This window comes from Oryx dammah, unplaced genomic scaffold, assembly GCF_014754425.2.
Source record: "Oryx dammah isolate SB20612 unplaced genomic scaffold, SCBI_Odam_1.1 HiC_scaffold_29, whole genome shotgun sequence".
Lineage (NCBI taxonomy): Eukaryota > Metazoa > Chordata > Mammalia > Artiodactyla > Bovidae > Oryx > Oryx dammah.
In genome coordinates, this window is record NW_024070213.1 from 54622164 (window position 1) to 54647072 (window position 24909).

The window sequence follows — 24909 nt, forward strand, 5'->3', positions numbered from 1 at the left end:
AAAAAAAAAAAAAAAAAAAAAAGGAATGATTGTAAAAATAGTAAAGATATATCTGGCCCTTTCTCTGGTGTTGTGGGCAGTGTGGGATCACTTCCAAGGCGGTTCCCTCTGTTTAACTTCTTCTGTTTGCTGGTCTCTTCAGTATCTGATTTCCGTCCTGACACAAGGGGTCGGTGGTGGACACTTTTTTTTTTTTTTTTTAGGCTCACTTGTTCAGTCACGCTGTGGGGAGGGAGGGATGCTGCAAACAAATAACACTGTTGTGTGCATGCAGTGTCTCAGCCCCACTGGGCCTGTCCCTGCTTGCGGTGCACAAACTGCTCCAGCTCTACGTTGCTCAGCCAGGAACCGTCTGAGGCTGGCCCTAGGCTGCGTGCACCTCCCCGGTCTAAGTGGCTCAGGTTCAGCGCTCAGGTAGCCCTCAGAGGCGCAGATTCGGTTGGGACTGCGTTTTGTACCCTTCCCAGGTCTGAGTATCTCAGGTGTTTGGCGAGTGCGGTCGCTGCGACTTATCACCTTTCCCATCTCTGCTGCTCAGTTTTCTGGGTGTACCGCTGGCGTCCCTTGTGAGGCAGATGGTGACTGTCCAGCACCCCCAGAAGTCTTAGCAAAGAAGCCTGCTTGCAGTTTGGTAGGTAAAGTCTCTCCGGGGCTGCGATTGCCCCTTTCCAGCCCTTACAGCTCTGGCTGCCTGTCCCCAGTGGGGGATGGTCTGCAGCTGGCTATTTCCGTTCCATCATTTGTTCTGTGCACGGTCCTGGTGGTGTCTTATGTTCGAGCTTTTCGCGTGGTAGCTAGCCCAAGTTAGTTCATTCTAGTTATGCGCAGGGGGTTCCTACCGATTCTTACAAAGCACTGCAGCCCCCGCCTCCCGCGCCTCCCTGCCCTGCCCCCACTTGTTAGTGGCGGATGCAGGCGTCTGTGCTGCTTTTCCGCTGGGGGAGTTACTGTTGGGCTTGTAATCTGTTGGTTTTAATTATTTATTCATTTTTCCTTCCTGTTATGTTGCCCTCTGTGCTTCCAAGGCTCACCACAGACTCAGCAGGGAGAGTGTTTCCTGGTGTTTGGAAACCTCTCTTCTTAAAATTCCCTTCCCAGGATGGGCTTCCCTTCCTGGGACGGAGCTCCCTCCCCACCTCCTTTGTCTCTTTTTTTGTCTTTTATATTTTTTCCTACCTGTTTTTGAAGGCAATGATCTGCTTTTCTGGGTGCCTGATGTCCTCTGCCAGGATTCAGAAGTTGTTTTGTGGAGTTTGCTCAGCATTGAAATGTTCTTTTGAGGAATTTGTGAGGGAGAAAGTGGTCTCCCCATCCTATTCCTCCTCCATCTTAGGACTGCCCCTGGGTATGATTTTAATTAATTAAATTAAAGGTGGCACTAGTGGTAAGGAACCCGCCTGCCAGTGCAGACAATGTAAGAGACTCAGGTTCGATACCTGGTTTGGGAAGATCCTCTAGAGAAGGAAACGGCAACCCACTACAGTATTCATGCCTGGACAGAGGAGCCTGGTGAGCTACAGTCCACGGGGTCGCAGAGTTGGATACGACTGAAATGACTTAGCACACACACATATAATTAAGTTTTATATTAATTAAAATTTCTCCCACAGAGAAGTTTAGGCCCAGATGGTTCACTAGTAAGAACCCTTTTGGAAAATAAAGAATGAGGGTTGTTCTCAAGTTTTTAGATTAAGTCAAGATAACTGTGACACCAAAGTCATTACACAGAAGAAAAATTATACATCAATACTACTCATGAATATGATGTCAAAAATTCTTGATCAAATAGTAACAAACCAAGCACAGCATTCTATTAAAAATACTATACATCATGATCAAATTGGGTATATGTTGGAAAGGAAAGTTTTTTTTTTTTTTTTTTAAATCCTAAACTGTGTGGATCACAATAAACTGTGGAAAATTCTGAAAGAGATGGGAATACCAGACCACCTGACCTGCCTCTTGAGAAACCTATACACAGGTCAGGAAGCAACAGTTAGAACTGGACATGGAACAATAGACGTGTTCCAAACAGGAAAAGGAGTACGTCAAGGCTGTATATTGTCACCTTGCTTATTTAACTTCTATGCAGAGTACATCATGAGAAACGCTGGGCTGGATGAAGCACAAGCTGGAATCAAGATTGCTGGGAGAAATATGAATAACCTCAGATATGCAGATGACACCACCCTTATGGCAGAAAGTGAAGAGGAACTAAAAAGCCTCTTGATGAGAGTGAAAGAGGAGAGTGAAAAAGTTGGCTTAAAGCTCAACATTCAGAAAATGAAGATCATGGCATCCAGTCCCATCACTTCATGGAAAATAGATGGGGAGACAGTGGAAACAGTGTCGGACTTTAATTTTGGGGGCTCCAAAATCATTGCAGATAGTGACTGCAGCTATGAAATTAAAAGACTCTTACTCCTTGGAAGGAAACTTATGACCACCTAGATAGCATATTCAAAAGCAGAGACATTACTTTGTCAACAAAGGTCCATCTAGTCAAGGCTATGGTTTTTCCAGTGGTCATGTATGGGTGCGAGAGTTGGACTGTGAAGAAAGCTGAGCACCGAAGAATTGATGCTTTTGAACTGTGGTGTTGGAGAAGACTCTTGAGAGTCCTTTGGACTGCAAGGAGATCCAACCAGTCCATTCTGAAGGAGATCAGCCCTGGGTGTTCTTTGGAAGGAATGATGCTAAAGCTGAAACTCCAGTACTTTGGCCATCTCATGCAGAGTTGACTCATTGGAAAAGACTCTGATGCTGGGAGGGATTGGGGTCAGGAGGAAAAGGGGATGACAGAGGATGAGATGGCTGGATGGCATCACAGACTCAATGGACGTGAGTCTGAGTGAACTCCGAGAGATAGTGATGGACAGGGAGGCCTTGCGTGCTGCAATTCATGGAGTCGCAAAGAGTCGGACACGACTGAGCGACTGAACTGAATTGAACTGAAAGTCAATATAGTTCACCACATTAATAGAATAAAGGAGAAAAATGTATGATCATGTAAATAGTTATAGTAAAAGCATCTATCCATGATACAAAGTTTCAGTAAACTGAAAATAGAAGGAAATTCCTCAACCTATAAAAGGTCTTTCTACCAAAATGCCACAGTTATTATCATACTTCATAATGCTGAAGGACTGAATGTTTTTGACTTAAGATTAGAAACAAGAGAAAGATGTTTACTCTTGCCATTTTAATTCATTTTTGTACTGGACATATTGGGCAGTACAGTACAATAAGGGTGAGAAATAAAAGCATACAGATTTCAAAGAAAGAAGTAAAACTCTGTTTTATTCATGGATGATCTTTAACAGAGAAAATTCTAACAAATTCACAAAAAAAAGCACTAAAATATATAACTGGGTGCAAGATCATTAATTGTATGATTTTATATGAAGAACAATTGAAAATTAAAATCAATCTAATGATACCATTGAAAATATTTTCCAAAAACTTGAAATACATGTTTGTCCCTACAAATTTAACAAATCATGTGAAAACTGGTGTACTGAATGAGGACTGTGAAAAATAAAAAAGACCTAACGTAAGGAGAGATATACAATGTTCATAACTTGGAAGAATAAATACAGTTATGATATCTGTTCCTCCAAAATTCTACTATAAACTCAATGAAATTCCAAACAAAATCCAAGTAGACTGTTTTTTTTTTTTTTTAGACACTGATGTGTTCTAAAATGTGTATGCAAAGTCAGGGCCTAGAATAGCCAAAAAATTTTTTGAAAGAGAACAAATTGGAAGGATTCTCTGATTTCAGACTTACTGTAAAGCTAAGGTTGTCAAATCAACGTGGCAGTGGCATGAGGAGAGAGTGAAAGATCGATGGAACAGAATAGAGGCTGGAAATATTAATACACCATCACATATATGGTCGGGCTGGCTCCATCCTTGCTTGGCCCTCCAGCTGCCTTGGTGGCCCACCCCCATCCCTCTTGGGCCTCAAGTCCTTCTCCCCGCCGACTGCTTCTCCCTGTCATCCCAGGAGCCTGGTGCCCAGCTCTAGTCACAAAGGGAGCACAGCCGAGAATGTAAGGTTACTGAGGAATGAAGGATTGCAGGCTCCTGCAAACAACAGCTTTATGAGTGTGGCGGAGGAAGATGGCGGAGTAGAAGGATGTGCACTCATCTTCTCCTGAGAGAACTCCAAAATTACAACTCACTGCTGAACAACCATGGACAGGAGAATGTTGGATCCCACCAAAAACAGGTATTCCATGTCCAAGGGCAAAGGGGAAGCCCCAGCAAGATGGTAGGAGGGGTGAAGTCACATTTAGAATTAAACTCCATACTCACCAGAGACACTCAGAGGGCTCAAACAAACCTTGTGTGCACCAGGACCCAAAGACCCCACAGAAACTGAGCCAGTCCTGTGGAGGTCCGGGTCAGCAGTGGCCTGCTGCAGGGGCAGGGGCACTGGGTGCAGCAGACCTGGGTGTGGCATGAGCCCTCTTGGAGGAGGTGGCCATTAACCCCACCACAGAGCCGCCAGAACTTACACGGGACTGTAGAAACAGACTCTTGGAGGGCACAAACAAAGACTTGTGCTCACCAGGACCCAGGAGAAAGGAGCTGTGACCCCCAAAAAGACTGAGCCAGACTTGCCGGTGAGTGTCCAGGAGTCTCCAGCAGAGCCATGGGTCAGGGGCACCCAGTGCAGCAGTGCGTGCATGGGACCTTTTGAAGGAGGCTGCCATTATTTTCATTACCTGGACCATAGTTTGGCCTCAGGTCAAAAAACAGGGAGGGAACACAGCCCTGCCCACCACAGAAAATTGGATTAAAGATTTACTGAGCATGGGCCCACTCATCAGAACAAGACCCAGTTTCCCCCTCAGTCAGTCTCTCCCATCAGCAAGCTTCCATAAGCTTCTTATCCTTACCCACCAGAGGGCGAACCACAAGCACAGACACCTAATCAAATGAATGAAAACCATAATCACAGACAACTAATCAAACTGATCACATGGACCACAGCCTTGGGGAACTCAGTGAAACTATGTGCCGTGCTGTATAGAGCCACCCAAGATGGTCATGGTGGAGAGTTCTGACAAAATGTGGTCCACTAGAGAGGGAATGGCAAACCACTTCATATACTTGCCTTGAGAATCCCATGAACTGTATGAAAAAGCAAAAAGGTAGGACAATGAAAGATGAACTCCCCAGGATGATAGGTGCCCAATATGCTACTGGAGATCAGTGGAGAAATAATTCCAGAAAGAATGAAGAGACAGAGCCAAAGCAAAAACAACACCCAGTTGTGGATTTGACTGGTGATAGAAGTAAAGTCCGATGCTGTAAAGAACAATATTGCATAGGAACCTGGAATGTTAGGTCCATGATTCAAGGCAAATTGGAAGTGGTCAAACAGGAGATGGCAAGAGTGACTATCAACATTTTAGGAATCAGTGAACTAAAAAGGACTGGAATGGGTGAATTTCACTCAGAGGACCATTAGTTCTAGAACTTTGGACAAGAATCCCTTATAAGAAATGGAGTAGCCATCATAGTCAACAAGAGTCTGAAATGCAGTACCTCGATGCAATCTCAAACAACAGAATGATCTCTGTTTGTTTCCAAGGCAAACCATTCAATAACATGGTAATCCAAGTCTATGCCTGACCAGTAATCCTTAAAGCTGAACTTGAACAGTTGTATGAAGACCTACAAGACCTTCTAGAACTAACACCAAAAAAAAGATGTCTTTTTCATTATAGGGGACTAGAATGCAAAAGTAGGAAGTCAGGAAACACCTGGAGTAACAGGCAAATTTGGCCTTGGAGTACAAAATGAAGCAGGGAAAAGGCTAAGAGAGTTTTGCCAAGAGAACACACTGGTCACACCCTCTTCCAACAACACAAGAGAAGACTCTACACATGGACAGTAACCAGATGGTCAATACCAAAATCAGATTGATTATATTCTTTGCAGCCAAAGATGGAGAAACTCTATACAGTTGGCAAAAACAAGACCAGGAGCTGACTGTGGATGATCATGAACTCCTTATTGCCAAATTCAGACTTAAATTGAAGAAAGTAGGGAAAACCACAAGACCATTCAGTATGATCTAAATCAAATCCCTTACAATTATCCAGTGAAAGTGAGAACTAGATGCAAAGGATTAGTTCTGATAGACAGAGTGCCTGAAGAACTGTGGACAGAGGTTCATGACATTGTACAGGAGCCAGTGTTCAAGACCATCCTCAAGAAAAAGAAATGCAAAAAGGCAAAATGGCTATCTGAGGAGGCCTTACAAATAGCTGAGAAAAGAAGAGAAGTGAAAAGCAAAGGAGAAAAGGAAAGATATACCCATTTAAAGGCAGAGTTCCAAAGAATAGCAAGGGGAGATAAGAAAGCCTTCCTCAGCAATCAATGCAAAGAAATAGAGGAAAACAAAAGAATGGGGAAGACTAGAGATCTCTTCAAGAAAATTAGAGATACCAAGGGTACATTTCATGCAAAGATGGGCTCAATGAAGGACAGAGATGGAATGGATCTAAAAGAAGCAGCAGATATTATTAAGAGGTGGCAAGAATACACAGAAGAACTATACAAAAAAGACCTTCATGACCAGATAATCACGATAGTGTGACCACTCAACTAGCAGCAAACATCCTGGAATTAGAAGTCAAGTGCGCCTTAGGAAGCATCACTACAAACAAAGCTAATGGGGGTGATGGAATTCCAGTTGAGCTATTTCAAATCCTAAAATATGATGCTGTGAAAGTGTTGCACTCAATCCCCAGCAAATTTTGAAACTCAGCAGTGGCCTCAGGACTGGAAAAGTCAGTTTTTATTCCAATCCCCAAAAAAGGCAATGCCAAAGAATGTTCAAACTACCACACAATTGTACTCATCTCACACATAGCAAAGTAACGCTCAAAATTCTCTGAGCCAGGCTTCAATAGTCCATGAACCGTGAACTTCCAGATGTTCAAGCTGGTTTTAGAAAAGGCAGAGGTACCAGAGATCAAATTGCCAACATCAGTTGGATCATCAAAAAGCAAGAGAGTTCCATAAAAACATCTACTTCTGCTTTATTGACTATGCCAAAGCCTTTGACTGTGTACACAACAAACTGTGGAAAATTCTTAAAGAAATGGAAATACCAGACCATCTGACCAACCTGCTGATAAATCTGTATGCAGGACAAGAAGCAGCAGTTGGAACTGGACATGGAACAACAGACTGGTTCCAAATCAGGAAAGGAGTACATCAAGTCTATATATTGTCACCTTGCTTATTTAACTTATATGCAGAGTACATCATATGAAATGTCAGGCTGGATGAAGCACAAGCTTGAATCAAGATTACCAGGAGAAATATCAATAACCTCAGACAGAGATACAGATTACACCACCCTAATGGCAGAAAGTGAAGAAGAACCAAAGAGCCTCTTGATGAAAATGAAAGAGGACAGTGAAAAAGTTGGCTTAAAGCTCAACATTCAGAAAACTAAGATCATGGCATCTGGTCCTTTCACTTCTTGGCAAATAGATGGGGAAATAATGGAAACAGTGAGAGACTATTTTTGGAGGCTCCAAAATCACTGCCTATGGTGACTGCAGCCATGAAATTAAAAGATACTTGCTCCTTGGAAGAAAAGGTGAAACCAACCTCAATTCAGTTCAGTTCAGTCGTTCAGTTGTGTCCGACTCTTTGCGACCCCATGAATCGCAGAATGCCAGGCCTCCCTGTCCATGACCATCTCCCACAGTTCACTCAGACTCACATCCATCGAGTCAGTGATGCCATCCAGCCATCTCATCCTCGGTTGTCCCCTTCTCCTCCTGCCCCCAATCCCTCCCAACATCACAGTCTTCTCCAATGAGTCAACTCTTCGCATGAGGTGGCCAAAGTACTGGAGTTTCAGCTTTATCATCATTCCTTCCAAAGAAATCCCCAGGTTGATCTCCTTCAGAATGGACTGGTTGGATCTCCTTGCAGTCCAAGGGACTCTCAAGAGTCTTCTCCAACACCACAGTTCAAAAGCATCAATTCTTCGGTGCTCAGCCTTCTTCACAGTCCAACTCTCACATCCATACATGACCACTGGAAAAACCATAGCCTTGACTAGACAGACCATAGTCGGCAAAGTAATGTCTCTGCTTTTGAATATGCTATCTAACTCATAACTTTTGCTCATAACTTTTCTTCCAAGGAGTAAGTGTCTTTTCATTTCATGGTGCAATCACCATCTGCAGTGATTTTGGAGCCCCCCAAAATAAAGTTTGACACTGTTTCCACTGTTTCCCCATCTATTTCCCATGAACTGATGGGACTGGATGCCATGATCTTCGTTTTCTGAATGTTGAGCTTTAAGCCAACTTTTTCACTCTCCTCTTTTACTTTCATCAAGAAGCTCTTTAGTTCCTCTTCACTTTCTGCCATAAGGGTGGTGTCCTGCATATCTGAGGTGATTGATATTTCTCCCAGCAATCTTGATTCCAGCTTTTCTTCCTGTCCAGCGTTTCTCATGATGTGCTCTGCATGTAAGTTAAATAAGCAGGGTGACAATATACAGCCTTGACGTATTCCTTTTCCTATTTGGAACCAGTCTATTGTTCCATGTCCAGTTCGAACTATTGCTTCCTGGCCTGCATACAGATTTCGCAAGAGGTAGGTCAGGTGGTCTGGTATTCCCATCTCTTTCAGAATTTTCCACAGTTTATTGTGATCCACACAGTCAAAGGCTTTGACATAGTCAATAAAGCAGAAATAGATATTTTTCTGGAACTCTCTTGCTTTTTCGATGATCCATGGGATGTTGGCAATTTGATCTCTGGTTCCTCTGCCTTTTCGAAAACCAGCTTGAACATCTGGTTGTTCACAATTCACGTACTGCTGAAGCCTGGCTTGGAGAATTTTGAGCATTACTTTACTAGCTTGTGAGATGAGTGCAATTGTGCAGTAGTTTGAGCATTCTTTGGCATTGCCTTTGGAATTGGAATGAAAACGGACATTTTCCAGTCCTGTGGCCACTGCTGAATTTTCCAAATGTGCTGGCATATTGAGTGCAGCACTTTCACAGCATCATCTTTCAGGATTTGAAATAGCTCAACTGGAATGCCATCACCTCCACTAGCTTTGTTCGTAGTGATGCTTTCTAAGGCCCACTTTACTTCACATTCCAGGATATCTGGCTCTATGAGTAATCACACCATCGTGATTATCCGGGTCGTGAAGATCCTTTTTGTACAGTTCTTCTGTGTATTCTTGCCACCTATTCTTAATATCTTCTGCTTCTGTTAGGTCCAGACCATTTCTGTCCTTTATCGAGCCCATCTTTGCATGAAATGTTCCCTTGGTATCTCTAATTTTCTTGAAGAGATCTCTTGTCTTTCCCATTCTGTTCTTTTCCTCTATTTCTTTGCATTGATCACTGAAGAAGGCTTTCTTATCTCTCCTTGCTATTCTTTGGAACACTGCATTCAGATGCTTATATCTTTCCTTTTCTCCTTGGCTTTTCGCTTCTCTTCTTTTCACAGCTATTTGTAAGGCCTCCCCAGACAGCCATTTTGCTTTTTTGCATTTCTTTTCCATGGGGATGGTCTTGATCCCTGTCTCCTGTACAATGTCACGAACCTCTGTCCATAGTTCTTCAGGCACTCTATTTATCAGATCTAGGCCCTTAAATCTATTTCTCAGTTCCACTGTATAATCATAAGGGATTTGATTGAGGTCATACCTGAATGGTCTAGCAGTTTTCCCTGTTTTCTTTAAGTCTAAATTTGGTAATAAGGTGTTCATGATCTGAGCCACAGTCAGCTCCTGGTCTTGTTTTTGTTGACTGTTTAGAGCTTCTCCATCTTTGGCTGCAGAGAACATAATCAATCTGATTTCGGTGTTGACCATCTGTTGATGTCCATGTGTAGAGTCTTCTCTTGTGTTGTTGGAAGAGGGTGTTTGCTATGACCAGTGCATTTTCTTGGCAAAACTCTATTAGTCTTTACCCTGCTTCATTCCGTATTCCAAGGCCAAATTTGCCTGTTACTCCAGGTGTTTCTTGACTTTCTACCTTTGCATTCCAGTCCCCTATAATGAAAAGGTGTTAGTTCTAAAAGGTCTTGTAGGTGTTCATAAAACCGTTCAACTTCAGCTTCTTCAGCATTACTGGTTGGGGCATAGACTTGGATTACTGTGATATTGAATGGTTTGCCTTGGAGATGAACAGAGATCATTCTGTTGTTTTTGAGACTGCATCCAAGTACTGCATTTTGGACTCTTTTGTTGACCATGATGGCTACTCCGTTTCTTCTAAGGGATTCCTGCCCTCAGTAGTAGATATAATGGTCATCTGAGTTAAATTCACCCATTCCAGTCCATTTTAATTCACTGATTCCTAAAATGTCGATGTTCACTCTTGCCATCTCCTGTTTGACCACTTCCAATTTGCTTTGATTCATGGACCTGACATTCCAGGTTCCTATGCAATATTGCTCTTTATAGCATCGGACCTTGCTTCTATCACCAGTCACATCACAGCTGGGTATTGTTTTTGCTTTGGTTCCAACCCTTCATTCTCTCTGGAGTAATTTCTCCACTGACCTCCAGTAGCATATTGGGCACCTACTGACCTGGGGAGTACCTCTTTCAGTATCCTATCATTTTGCCTTTTCATACTGTTCATGGGGTTCTCAAGGCAAGAATACTGAAGTGGTTTGCCATTCCCTTTTCCAGTGGACCACAATCTGTCAGACCTCTCCACCATGACCCATCTGTCTTGGGTTGCCTCATGGGCATGGCTTAGTTTCATTGTGTGAGACAAGGCTGTGGTCCTAGTGTGGTTAGATTGACTAGATTTCTGTGAGTATGGCTTCAGTGTGTCTGCCCTCTGATGCCCTCTTGCAACACCTACCATCTCACTTGAATTTCTCTTACCTTGGGCGTGGGGTATCTCTTCATGGCTGCTCCAGCAAAGCACAGCTGCTGCTCCTTACCTTGGATGAGGTGTATCTCCTCCCACCACCATTCCTGACCTTCTAGACAGCTTATTAAAAAACCAGAGACATTACTTTGCCAACAAAAGTCCATCTAGTCTAAGCTATGCTTTTTCTAGTAGTCATGTATGGACATGAGAGTTGGAGTATAAAGAAAGCTGAGCACAGAATAATTGATGCTTTTGAGTTGTGGTGTTGGAGAAGACTCTTGAGAGTCCCTTGGACTGCAAGGAGATACAACCAGTCCATCCTAAAGGAAATCAGTCCTGAATATTCATTGGAAAGACTGATGCTGGAGCTGAAACTCCAATCCTTTGGCCACCTGATGTGAAGAACTGACTCATTGGAGAAGACCCTCATGCTGGAAAAAACTGAAGACGGGAAGAGAAGGGGATGACAGAGGATGGTATGATTGGATGGCATCACAGACTTGGACTAGTTTGAGTAAGCTCCGGGAGTTGGTGATGGGCAGGGAGCCTGGTGTCCTGCAGTCCATGGGGTTGCAGAGTCGGACACAACTGAGTGACTGAACTGAAATGAACATAAATGATATATTGACTTTCTTTAAGTTACAGGGAAGTTAAGTTCAGTGGGGAAAGGATAATGTTACTAGTGCCACTGAAACAACTTCTATTGATATAAGCAATAATGAACCTCAACCTTTGCCTCATACTGCTATGAAAATTAACTTGATGTGTTTCAAAGACCAAAGTGTAAAAGCAAACAATATGAAAGCAGAATACAGGAGACTATCTTTGTGACTTGGTGTAGGCAAGTTTTAAAAATATATTACCTAAATAGTACAAAGAATGTATGCCCAGAATATAGAATATTTTTAAAGAAAAACTCTTACAATTCTGGACATACAAATGCAGGGAAATGAATCTAAACACAGATCTTACAGTCTTCACAAAAATTAACTCAAAGTAGATTGTACACCTAAATGTAAAAAGCAGAATTATAAAGTTCCTATGTTGCAGCATAGAAGAAAATCTACATGACCTCAGGTATGGTGATGACTTTTTAGATTCAATACTAAGGACATGAATCATAAAAGAAATAATTGGTAACTAGACTTCATTAATATTGGAGAAGGAAATGGCAACCCACTCCAGTGTTTTTGCCTTGAGAATCCCAGGGACGGGGGAGCCTGGTTGGCTGCCGTCTATGGGGTCGCATAGAGTCGGACATGACTGAAGTGACTTAGCAGCAGCAGCATACTTCATTAATAAAATTTCTCCTCTGTGAAAGACAGAGTCAAGAGAAAGAAGAGATAAGCCTAAGATTGGGAGAAAATATTTGTTAAACATATATCTGCTAAAGGACTCTTATCCATAATATACAAAGAACTCATAATTTAGCAGTTTGAAAACTAACAACTGACTTAAAAATGGGCCAAGGCCTTAACAGACACTTCATCTAAGAAGATATACAAATGGCAAATAAGCATATGCAAAGATGTTCCATATCATATGTTATCAGGGAAATGCACATTAAAACCAGAGTGAGGTACTATTGCACAACTGCTAGAATGGTCAAAATACAGAAACCTGACAATACCAAATGCTGACACAAGATGTGGAGCTCAAATGTGAAGCAAGGGAAACTTACTTATTGCTGATGGGGATACAAAATGGTACTGACACTTAGAAGACAGTTACTACAGAACTAAACCTACCCTTATCAGATGATCCAGAGCAATCTTGCTTCTTGGTATTTATCTAAAGTAATTGAAAACTTTTGTCTACACAAAAATCTGCACAAGGATGTCTATAGCAGCTTTATTCATAATTGCCAAAACTTGGAAGAAACCAAAATATCTCTCAGTTGATCAAGTGTGGCACATCCAGGCAATGGAATATTATTCAGAGATTAAAAAGAAACCTATTATTCAGAGCTTTGAAATGAGCTATGAAAAGCCAGGAAAAGATGTGGAGGAAACTTAAATGTATGTTACAATAAAAAGAAGCCAGTTTGAAAAGGCTATATTCTTTATGACATTCTTGAAAGGGCAAACCTATAGAGACAGTAAAAAAGAACAGTGGTTGGGTTCAGAGGGTGAATAGGTGGAACACAAGATCTTTAGGGCAGTGAAAATATTCTATATGTTATCATAATAATATATACACGTCATTATGAAAGTGAAAGTGAAAGTCACTCCATGGTGTCCAACTCTTTGTGACACCATGGACTCTACAATCCATGGAATTCATCAGGAGTGGGTAGCTGTTCCCTTCTCCAGGGGATCTTCCCAACCCAGGGATCAAACCCAGGTCTCCTGCATTGCAGGCAGATTCTTTACCAGCTGTGCCACCAGGGAAGCCCAAGAATACTGGAGTGGATAGCCTATCCCTTCTCCAGCAGATCTTCCCAACCCAGGAATAGAACCAGGGTCTCCTGCATTGCAGGCAGACTCTTTACCAGCCGAGCTACCAGGGAAGTCCACATGTCATTATAAATTTGTATAAACCCTTACAATGTCCAGGAGTAAACTGTAATATCAACTATGGACTTTGGATCGTTATAGTGTATCAGTGTAGGTTCATTAATATCAAGTGTAACAAATGTACCTCTGTGGTGGGGGATGTTTATAAAGAGAGCTTTGCATGTCTAGGGGCTTGGGGCAGATGGGAAATCTCTGTACCTTCCTCTCAATTTTGCTGTGAACCTCAAATGACTCTAAAAAGAACAGTCTTCATTAAAAAAAAAGTTTATAATTCAACAGTAAGAAGTCAAATTAACCCAATTAAAAATGGACAAATGATTTGAAAGGATATTTTGCACCAAATCACATGTGTCTGGCCTAGCACAGGAGAAGATACTTAACATGTTGGCGGTCACAGAAGTGGAAATTAAAAGTGCTATGTGGCAGCACCACATGTCTGCTGGAATGGCTAAATTAAGTGTTTCCAAGAATGGGAAGATACTAGAACTCTAATATGAATGTAAAGTGTACAAACACTTTGGAAAACATTTTGATAATTTCCTAAAAATTTAAAATACACTTACCATGTAACCTGGTATTTTAGATGTTTACCTAAGAGAAACAGAAGTTTATGTTCACATACAGAATTATATGTGAATGTTCATGGAAACTTTGTTCATAATGGCTCCAAATGGAAACAACCTAAATGTCTATTAAAGGAAGACTATATAAAAAAGTTTTGATGTATCCATACAGTAAAATACTACTTAGCATTAGAAAGGAATACACTACTGATATGTGTAACATAAAGATGTATCTCAAACACATTATGCTGAGCAAAAGAAGCCAGACCTAAAGTGTATACTTTGTGATTCCATTTTTGTGAAGTTCTACAAAGGACCTATCTAATAGAGTGATAGAAAAAAGATTTCTGGGGCCAGGAGTTGGTGGGTACTGACCGGGGGTGAGCACAGGGTAACCATTTGTGGTGATGGTTACACAAGTGTATGCTTTTATCAAAAGTTATCAACCTGTATATTAAAAATGGGTACATATTATGTATGTAAACAATACCTCAGTAATAAACTATTTGAAAACTAGTATTTGTTTATGTAAAATGATCTGTCAGGAAGAATAGTGTATTTTCCAAAAGTTGCATATTTTGCCTCTTATACTAAATCTTGCAGAAAAAATAAGCTTGAGTCAACTTTCTAAAAGCAACCTTTATCTTTTTGAAATTTAGCTTTGACCTCTTGTGCATAAACCTGACATCAGTGTAGACTTCTTTCTCTCTAATTTCATAATAAGAAACAATTTATTAGGCCAGAGTCAGATAAATGAACAAAAGTTTTAAGAGATAATAAGAACATATAAATTGATGCTAGTACTCTTATGGCAGAAATGAAGAACTAAAAAGCCTCTTGATGAAAGTGAAAAACTTATCTTAAAACTCAACATTCAGAAGACTAAGATCATGGCATCCAGTCCTATCACTTCATGGCAAATAGATGGGGAAATAATGGAAACAGTGAGAGACTTTATTTTGGGGGGCTCCAAAATCACTACAGATGGTGACTGCAGCCATGAAATTAAAACACACTTGCCCCTTGGAAGAAAAGCTATGACCAACTTAGACAGCATATTAAAAAGCAGAGACATTACTTTGCCAACAAAAGTCCATCTAGTCAAAGCTATGCTTTTTCCAGTAGTCATGTGTGGATGTGAGAGTTGGACTATAAAGAAAGCTGAATGCCAAAGAATTGAAGCTTTTGAACTGTGATGTTGGAGAAGACTCTTGAGAGTCCCTTGGACTACAAGGAGATCCAACCAGTCCATCCTAAAGGAAATCAGTCCTGAATATTCATCAGAAGGTTGAAGCTAAAACTCCAATCCTTTGGCCACCTGATGTGAAGAACTGACTCATTTGAAAAGACCCTGATGCTGGGAAAGATTGAAGGCAGGAGGAGAAGGGGATGACAGAAGATGAGATGGTCGGATGACATCACTGACTTGATGGACATGAATTTGAGTAAACTCTGGGAGTTGGTGGCAGACAGGGAAGCCTGGCGTTCTGCAGTCCTTGGGGTCACAAAGAGTTGGACATGACTGAGCGACTGAACTGAACTGAACTGAGTACTAAAGTAGAATAGCAAACCAAATAAATTCTTCTTTGAAGTTTCCTAGATGGCCATGCAAAGAATGTCAGCTATGTAAAGAGGTAGCAGGTGGGGACACAGTGTGTTGAAACACAGTGTTTTAGAGCAATTACAATGAATGTCTCATGTACTATTAAAAAGAGAACAGTTCTCCTTAATCTAGTCTTCAATATTCCTTGCAACTAAAATACTTGATTTAATAGCAATTCTGTCCTTTAATAAATGTGAATACTGGAGAATCCCCAGGTTTAAAATATCACCATGCACAGTAATATTATTTTGATGTGTGGATTCTAGGAGGTGGACTCAGTGTACTCATTGGCCTAAAGAATTTCTTCTTCCTTTTCCTTGCTGGTATAAATCAGTTTAGGATGTATAGGTAACTACAAATAAATCAGAGAGATTTCATTTTTCAGAAGACCCTAATGCATCTGTTGTGAATTTCACTAACTTGGAGCAAATGACTGTGGTGAAAAGATAGTATAAGATAGCTCTGGAGTTATTCTCAGAAAATTTTAAGCAGATGTTTCAGTTCAGTTCAGTCTCTCAGTCGTGTCTGACTCTTTGCAACCCCATGAACCGCAGCACGCCAGGCTTCCCTGTCCATCACCAACTGCTGGAGTCTACCCAAACCCATGTCCATTGAGTTGGTGATGCCATCCAACCATCTCATCCTCTGTCGTCCCCTTCTCCTCCTGTCTTAAATCTTACTAGAATTGTATTTCCCTGCATTATAAAAGGTAAAGTAATTTGAAGAGCAGATAAAATTTTCTATGGGAAGAAATAGACTCCAAAGAAGATGAAACCATCCCTCTACCCAACCATCATCACAGGGAGACAAATATTTGTTGGGGACGAGGAACGATTAAGTTGTGCAATTTAAAGTTTAGTCTCCTCAACTACAGAGTTTTTGTTAAACTCTAAATTGCTTACTAATAGTTGGCATAAAGGCGTTCTTTAATGAAATCAAGTAGATATTGAGTTCTATAGTAGTTTGTACATGGAATGAATACAGTGAGGGCAAGTGGATATAGAGGAGTCAGAAGATAAAGGACACTAAATTCAAGGTTACAGTTAAATTGATGCCTCCTAGTATCAGTGAGAATATTCACATTATTAAAATTTTTAGGGCAAGCTGACATTCACTCACTCACTCATCATTTATTTAATCAACACATATGCACTGATTTTGTGGTATCTAAACCAACAGACACCTCTGCAGCTATGCAGTTTGTAATCCAGTAGGGAAAGGAGTTATTTCTTAACCATTCCTTATTTATTTGGCTGTGCCCGATCTTGGAGCATGTGGGATCTTCAGTGTTCCATATGGCATACGGGATCTTTAGTTGCAGCATGCAAACTCTTAATTGCAGCATGTGGAATCTACTTCCCTGACCAGGGAACAAACCTGGGCCCCCTGCATTGGGAGTATGGAGTCTTAGCCACTGGACTGCCTGGGAAGTCCCAGGAAAGGAGTTAGTGAACCAAAGTCATCTAATTAGCTTTTCAAATTTTATTTGTGATAATTACTATAAAAATATCAGGGTGCTGTGACAGTATATAAGAAAGGAAACTAATTTGGGGGTACCAAAAGGACTATCAGAGGGATTGAATTAAGTTCACACCTAGAGCACAAAGAAGATTAATCATGATGAAGACAAGAGAAGAGATTGCTCCATGAATTTATTAGGTTTTAGTACAATAGCAAGTAACAGAAAATCCAAATAGCAGTGGCTTAAAATGGAGACGTTTATTTCACTCCACTTACATAACTTAGGGCTGGACTGTCCAAGGATGGACTGTCCTCATCAGTACGAGGAATCCAGGATTATTCTATTTGTTGTTCCACTATGTATATCCTCTATTTCCAAGGATCCTTCATGGTCCAGGATGACTGCTCTAGCTCTAATCATTAGCACTCCAATCAGCAGAAAGAGCAAAGGGAAGAAGGAAGGACATGCCTCTTTAAGAACATTTCTTATACCCCAGGGTTATACCTTAATAACATGGCCACATTTAGCTGTGACAGAGATTGGAAAAATGGTTTGTATTCAAAGCAGACATACTTGCATGCTAAGTTGCTTCAGTCCTGTCTGACTGTGAGCCTATGGACTGTAGCCTGCCAGGCTCCTCTGTCCATGGGATTCTCCAGGCAAGAATACTGGAGTGGGTTCCCATGCCCTCCTCCAGGGGATCTTCCTGATCCAGGGATCCAACCCACATCTCTTCTGTCCCCGGCATTGACAGTTGGGTTCATTACCACTAGTGCCATTTGGAAAGCCCCAAAGAAGACATGTGCCCAAGTGAAAATTAGGATTCTATTACTGTAGAAAAAGAGGTCTAGGTGTTTTATTATAGTGGAGACAACTAATAGCCTGTGTAAGAGAAAACTGTATGTACTTAGATAAAGTTCTATATAAGAGAAAGTTTGATATATTCAAAAGAAAGAGCATAGTGTGTTTAAATGTTATGAGCAAAGGGAAGGAAGAATGACGGAAATGGGACAAAACTAGGTAATGCAGGTAATGGCAAATCATACGCAGCCTCTGAAATCATGTTAAGAATTTTGAATTTTGTCCAAAGAACAATGAAAAACTATTAAAAGTTTTAAATGAAGAGGGTAACATTTTCAATTTTTTTTTTTTTGCAGAATATGGTGATTTATTTTCCTGCCCATGTTACCATTATAATTCCAAATTTCACACTACATTTCTTCAAATATCATTCTTTTTTTATTACAATGTTAATATAAAATTATTATGGATCAAAGACACTCCGTGTAATGCTATAACTAGCCTGTCATTTATATTTGGTTTATTTATATATCTGAGATAAGTGGTAACTATCATAATATTTCACCTTTCTGGTAGAAAATGTCTAAAATCAGATCTTTTATAGTTTAACAGATATTAAATAGTTGTCCACTATTAAGTTACTGTGTGTACCTTTTGTGGAATCTGGGCAAAGGCTGATGCAATCACATTGGCACTTTCTTCTGACATGTTATTGACCATTGACCCCAAAGAAAACACCACAATACTATCTTCTCCTGAGCTCTGCACAAACAACTCTTCCATTTCCTATGAAAAATTTTGTTCCATCACAAAAGAGCAGTGGTGTAGCAAACATTATTGAATGGATTTCTACAAGCAACTAGGAGAGAAAATCAGATGGAATTCTTCAGTCAAGAATCCTGAAGTGGGTATCCATTCCCTTCTTCTGGGGATCTTACCAACCGAGGGATTGAATCTAGGTTTCCCCCATTGCAGGAAGATTCTTTACTGTCTGAGCCACCCGGGAAGCCTCTCATTCTACTCTATGTTTTTACAAATATGACTAGACTGGGTATTTCTTCTTCTTCTTCTTCTTATTTTTTTTTTTTTTTACTTTATTTTACTTTACAATTCTGTATTGGTTTTGGCATACACTGACATGAATCCGCCACGGGTGTACATGAGCTCCCAAACATGAACCTCCCTCCCACCTCCCACCCCACTTATCTCTCCAGATCATCCCCGTGCACCAGCCCCAAGCATCCTGCATCCTGCATCAAACATAGATTGGCGATTCGTTTCTTACATGATAGTATACATGTTTCAATGCCATTCTCCCAAATCATCCCACCCTCTCCCTCTCCCTCAGAGTCCAAAAATCTGCTCTACACATCTGTGTCTCTTCTGCTGTCTCGCACACAAATTTTTTTTCTCTTGTCATGGTGTGGAGAATACTTTAGAGACTTTGGAAATATGTGCTGTTGTTGCATTAGTCGCTCAGTTGTGTCCAACTCTTTGCGCTCCCATGGACTGTAGCTTGTCAGACTCCTCTGTCCATGGATTCTCTAGGCAAGAATACTGGAGTGGATTGCCATTCCCTTTTCCAGGGAATCTTCCTTACCCAGGGATTGAACCCAGTTCTTCTGAATTACAGGCAGATTCTTAACCATCTGAGCCACCCAATAAAGGTACTCTTTGGCATACAATTGTATATTTATCAATTCTGAAAAAGCACTGGACAAGAGTTCAAATCTAGATGGACATGCACTGAATGTTTGTAATGGTAATTAATGTCAGAAAAGCTTCACTTTCACCTTTATAACTTTTTATTTTGAATGATTTGTTTTACAATAAGCATGTGTTACTTTAAGTTTCATTAAAAGTTAATGAATCATTTTCAGTTTTGAAAAACAAACACAAAAAGACTTTGCTGATTTGCAGACCAGATTGCTGACTCCTGTCCCTAATGATCTTTCTTTGTTTTGCCCTCCATTTCTGATGGTTGCCTTCTCCCTGGAGTCTGCCCATTTGCCGGGTCCCTTTGCATTGACAGTTCTTTTAGACTGTTTTCCTACTTTTTAATTTGATGTTTGCATTTCTGATAGGATGAGAAGTAGCTTTGTCTCATTCCATCATCCCATTTCCCCACTCACAGGTCGTTCTCCTATATCCTGGCTCTGTCGAGAAGCATCAGTTTCTGCTTTTCTTCCAGGGATTTTTGGACATGATGTAGATGTCCTTGGAGCTTTCTTGGTGGCTCAGATGATAAAGAATCTGCCTACAATGCTGGAGTTCGATACCTGGGTTTGATCCCTGGGTCAGGAAGATCCCCTGGAGAAGGGAATGGCTACCCACTCCAGTTTTCTTGCTTGGAGAATTCCATGGACAGAGGAGCCTGTGGGACTAACACTGGACATCCTTGGATTTTTCTCTTCTCCCACTGCCAGCATGTTTCTAAAGACATGCATTCAAGGATTGACTAATGAGGATTAAAGAGTCTGTATGGGAATCATATCTGATCCTTGATCCTTTTCCTGAACAGTATACACTTTAATTGCTTAGACTTACAATTTTTTTTTAACTTTTAACTTTTTTATTTTGTATTGGAGTATAGCTGATTAATGGGCTTCCCTGGTGGCTCAGAGGTTAAAGTGCCTGCCTCCAATGCGGGAGACCCGGGTTCGATCCCTGGGTCGGGAAGATCCCCTGGAGAAGGAAATGGTATCCCACTCCAGTGTTCTTGCCTGGAAAATCCCATGGACAGAGAAGCCTGGTAGGCTACAGTCCATGGGGTCGCAAAGAGTCGGACACGACTGAGCGACTTCACTTTCACTTTCATAGCTGATTAATAATGTAATAGTTTCAGGTGAACAGCACAGGGACTCAGCCATACATACATATCTTTTCTCCCCCAAACTCACCTCTCATCCAGGTTGCCACATAACATTGTAGACTTACAGAATTTTGGACTTAAAAAAAATTTAAAGGCCATCCATGATAAAGTATAACATAACACAGAAATTCCTTTGTGGATATTCTGAATATTTTGAATATCTTTTGTCTCTTTAAAAAGTTCTGGAAATTAGAAACTTCCTTCTAATTAGTAGTTCTTAGAAAGATTATAGGATCTAGAGTCAGAGGATTTGTATTATAATCTGTCCTAAATTGTAGGATGACCTTGCAAATTGAGTAATATTGAACTGTACACAGCTAACTTCTAAACTGTCTTTAGGGGGCAGCTAACTTCTAACAGCTAACTTCCAAACTGTCTTTAGGGGGCAGTACTAAACCACAAAATTTATAAAATAAATGTTGCTACTTTTGCTAATGCTATTGGCAAATGTTAATATAAAATAAAACTAAAATAACAATAATGAGACTTGTGATGCAATTATATATACCTCTTATTAGTAGTAAAATTTTCTAGGTAGTCAAGTGAAATGTTAGTTTAAAACTCATTCCTTTAATGATTATTTAATAAATAATTATTAAATTACATTATGCAAAAACACATAGAGATGCAAATGTGAATAAGGCATATTTGCTTTCAGATAACTTACAATTAACTAAGATAAATAATTTGTATGTGTCTGTGTTTGTGTGTATATAACTCTTTCAGGCTAAAGAATATAATAAAAATAACATTTATTGATTATTTTTTATGGGCTTCCACAGTAGGTAGCTCAGTGGTAAAGAGTCTGCCTGCAATGCAGGAGACACGGAAGACGCGCCTCTGATCCCTGGGTCTGGAGGATCCCCTGGAGCAGGAAATGGCACCCCCCTCCAGTATTCTTGCTGGGAAAATCTCCTGGACAGAGAAGACTGGCAGGCTGCAGTCCATAGGGTCTCAGAGAGTCAGACATGACTGAGTGACAGCACTGCGGCAGCATTGATTATTTTTCATCTACCTGTCACTGTCAAGCAACTCATTTTATCCTCATATAACCCCTTCAAGTGGGAATGATTATTATGCCTACTTTGCAGATAAAGAAACTGAGGATTAGTCAGATTATGTGATTTGCTCAGTAACACAGCTTGCAAGTGGCAGAGCCAGGAATATATATCTATTTGTATATATTAAATATATATCTGTTTGACTTTAAAACTTTTGCTCTTTGCCACTGTACCATTTGTCATTTCAAAGTCTATGTGAAATAACAGAATACACAAACTGACCGAAAGAACTGAAGACTTTCAGAAGAGAGCAAAATCCTTCCTGTTTGTGGTAAATCTGGAAAATTTTATGTAAGAGTTGAAATCTGAACTGTATCTTGAGGAATCAATAGTATTATAGGAGAACAATAGCTAAAAACAGTGGTTAATACTTATTGAAACCTGTCTGTGTGTCAGGTACCATATATTCATTACCTTATTTTTCAGGAAAAATTTACTGTATTATTTTCCCACTGTATAAAGTAAGTGAGGCTGCCAGTGGTCCTATAATCTGAAAATCACACTAATTAGTAGGCTAAAAAGTAAGAGAGTTAGAACTTGAATCCAGGACTAATTTTAGAGTCTAAACTGTTAACTAGTACAATAGTTATATGGAGAAGTAAGGTGGAGGGCATGAACAAAAGCACACACAAATTAGGAAAGGATAAATAATTCCATTTGGTTATAGCCTTGGGTGAATAAAAGGGAGTAAGAAAGGGGCTGAAAAATAGTTTGACCATAAAACCTTGAAGCCATATTAAGGAATATGGATATTATTAGCTCTACAATGGGAAGTATTTGAAGAATTATGAGCTGGGAACAGACATAAGCAGTTTTTCTTTGGGGAGGAGAAAGAGACAGAAGAAAACTGATTATAAAATGTTGATAATTGTTAGCCAAGCATATGATTTATACTGCCATATGTGTCAACCTTGATGGTCAAACCAATAATTGATCATGAGTTGGTGAAAGAGATGCCCATTTGATCATTCTAGTCATTTTTATAGATAGCATTGATCAAACATATGGATTGGATGCCCTAGAGTTAGGCAGTCTGGATTAGGATTCTTTTTCTGTCACTTACCATCTCCATGACCTTGGGTTTTACTTGACTTCTTGTGGCTTAGTTTAGTATTTTCCTAAAAGTCTTGTGTGAATTAAAATAATGAATAATAGAGGGCTCAGTAGATTGTAGCACTGTGTTATTGTATTATAATTATAAAAGCACTGTAGCGTTGTATTATATCTTACAGACAGTAACTCACTGAAGGACTATTGAAGTTCTTAATTTCTCAGTTATTGAAAATTGATAAAGGGAAATGTAAGAGGTGAATGCAAAAACCAGTTGTATTGTGAAGTCTTATATGCTGTTTTATAAAGCAACAACTTTTAGGGGGAGATGGGTGCTATTTACAATTCAGCATGTAAACTATCTTTACTAACTTCAGTAATCATGATCTATCAATGTTATACTGAACACTACACTCTGAATATTTCTAGACAAACTTATTGTCTTTGCTATTTTTTTAAAAAATACTATCTGCTGAATATTCAGCAGGTTCTTTTTTTTTAAATTTTTATTTTTACTTTATTTTGCTTTACAATACTGTATTGGTTTTGCCATACATTGACATGAATCCACCACGGGGGTACATGAGTTCCCAATCCTGAATCCCCCTCCCACCTCCCACCCCATATCATCCCCGTGCACCAGCCCCAAGCTTCCTGTATCCTGTATCGAACATAGACTGGCGATTCAGGTTCTTTTAAGGTGGAATTTTTCTTTTGTTCTGGCAAAATTTCTTGCATTGTTACTTTGACAATTTCTTATTACCTCTACTTGGAACTCTTAGTTTGATCCCTTAATTTTCTTAACTTTTAACTTCTTCTGTTCTGTCCTCTGGGGAATTTGCTCAGACTTATTTTCCAACTGTTCTATTGGATTTTATGTATTCTCTCTCTCTAAGGATACTGTTTATAATTTTTATCTGTATATTTAGTTTGACCTGTTAAAAGCTTCCAATATATGGCTATCATACTCTTGTTCATGTTTAACTGAAAAATTAGGAACTGTTTATGTGGATGGAGTTTGTTGGGGAGGGGTTTCACAGTAGGCATTAAGGCATGGACCCCTCTACCATTTTCCTAAGTACTTACAGATTGTTTTTCTTGAGCGGTCCAGAGTATACGCTCATCTGCTACCTGGGAGATATGAATTTAGCTGCCATGCTCTCTAAGACAAATGTGGGAAGAAGGCACTGGGGCAGGTGGAGCATCTTTATTTACTACATAGATATTCACTTAATTTCACTGTTTTTAAAGAGGCATCCCTCAGTTCATTGTGCCTGGTTTCTTAGAATTCATAATCCCTTTGCTTCAACCTCACCAGAAGGTAAATCTCCAATTTCTTGTCACATGGTGAAGGTTTATTTTCTTGGCTGGGTGATGAATCTGGGGTCTAATTTCTAATATAGAGTTTCTATTCTGTTTTAGCTCCACCAGCACCTACAAAATTTCTTGCATTGTTACTTCACAGGTAGTCAGTCTCTCATTCATAAGTCCTTTAGAGGAGTTGAATCATGAATAGATCTGCTTTTTATTCTTCCTCTTTGCAGACAATTTGCTTTCCGTTTCCTCAGGTTTTCTATATGAAATTGATAAATCATCTGTTTATCATTGTCTAAATGTTTTCTAGATATTGCTCATCTGTTAACTTCCCCCCTGTTGTCCTTGTCCTTATGGTTTAGATCATTTTTGCAAAAGTTGTGCTATCATTTAAGTGAGATTTGAAAAGTAGCAAAACTAAATATGTTTGTTTAGCATGGAAGTCCTATTATTAACTTTAAAAGTGTCACCCCTCTTTCAAGGGCTTCCCAGGAGACATAAAAGACAGGGGTTCAATCCCTGGGTGTGGAAGATCCTTTGGAGAAGGGCAAAGCTCCTGACTCCAGTATTCTTGTCTGGAGAATCCCATGGACAGAGGAGCCTGGCGGGCTACAGTCCAGGGGTTGCAAAGAGTTGAACATGACTGAAGCGACTTAGCATATACCCCTCTTATGCATATAATATGAAATTTTATGAATTTCTTTTTTTCCCAAAAATGAGTCTACTTTTTGATGACATTGTGGAAAAAAATAGACTTTTTATCAATTCCTATT

General features: G+C 40.1%; 1 protein-coding gene across 7 annotated transcripts in view; it reads left to right on the forward strand.

Annotated features, from left to right (window-relative positions):
• Positions 1 to 24909, forward strand: part of ANKS1B (ankyrin repeat and sterile alpha motif domain containing 1B) — a 1164007-nt gene that overhangs the window by 283493 nt on the left and 855605 nt on the right. The window lies entirely within an intron of this gene.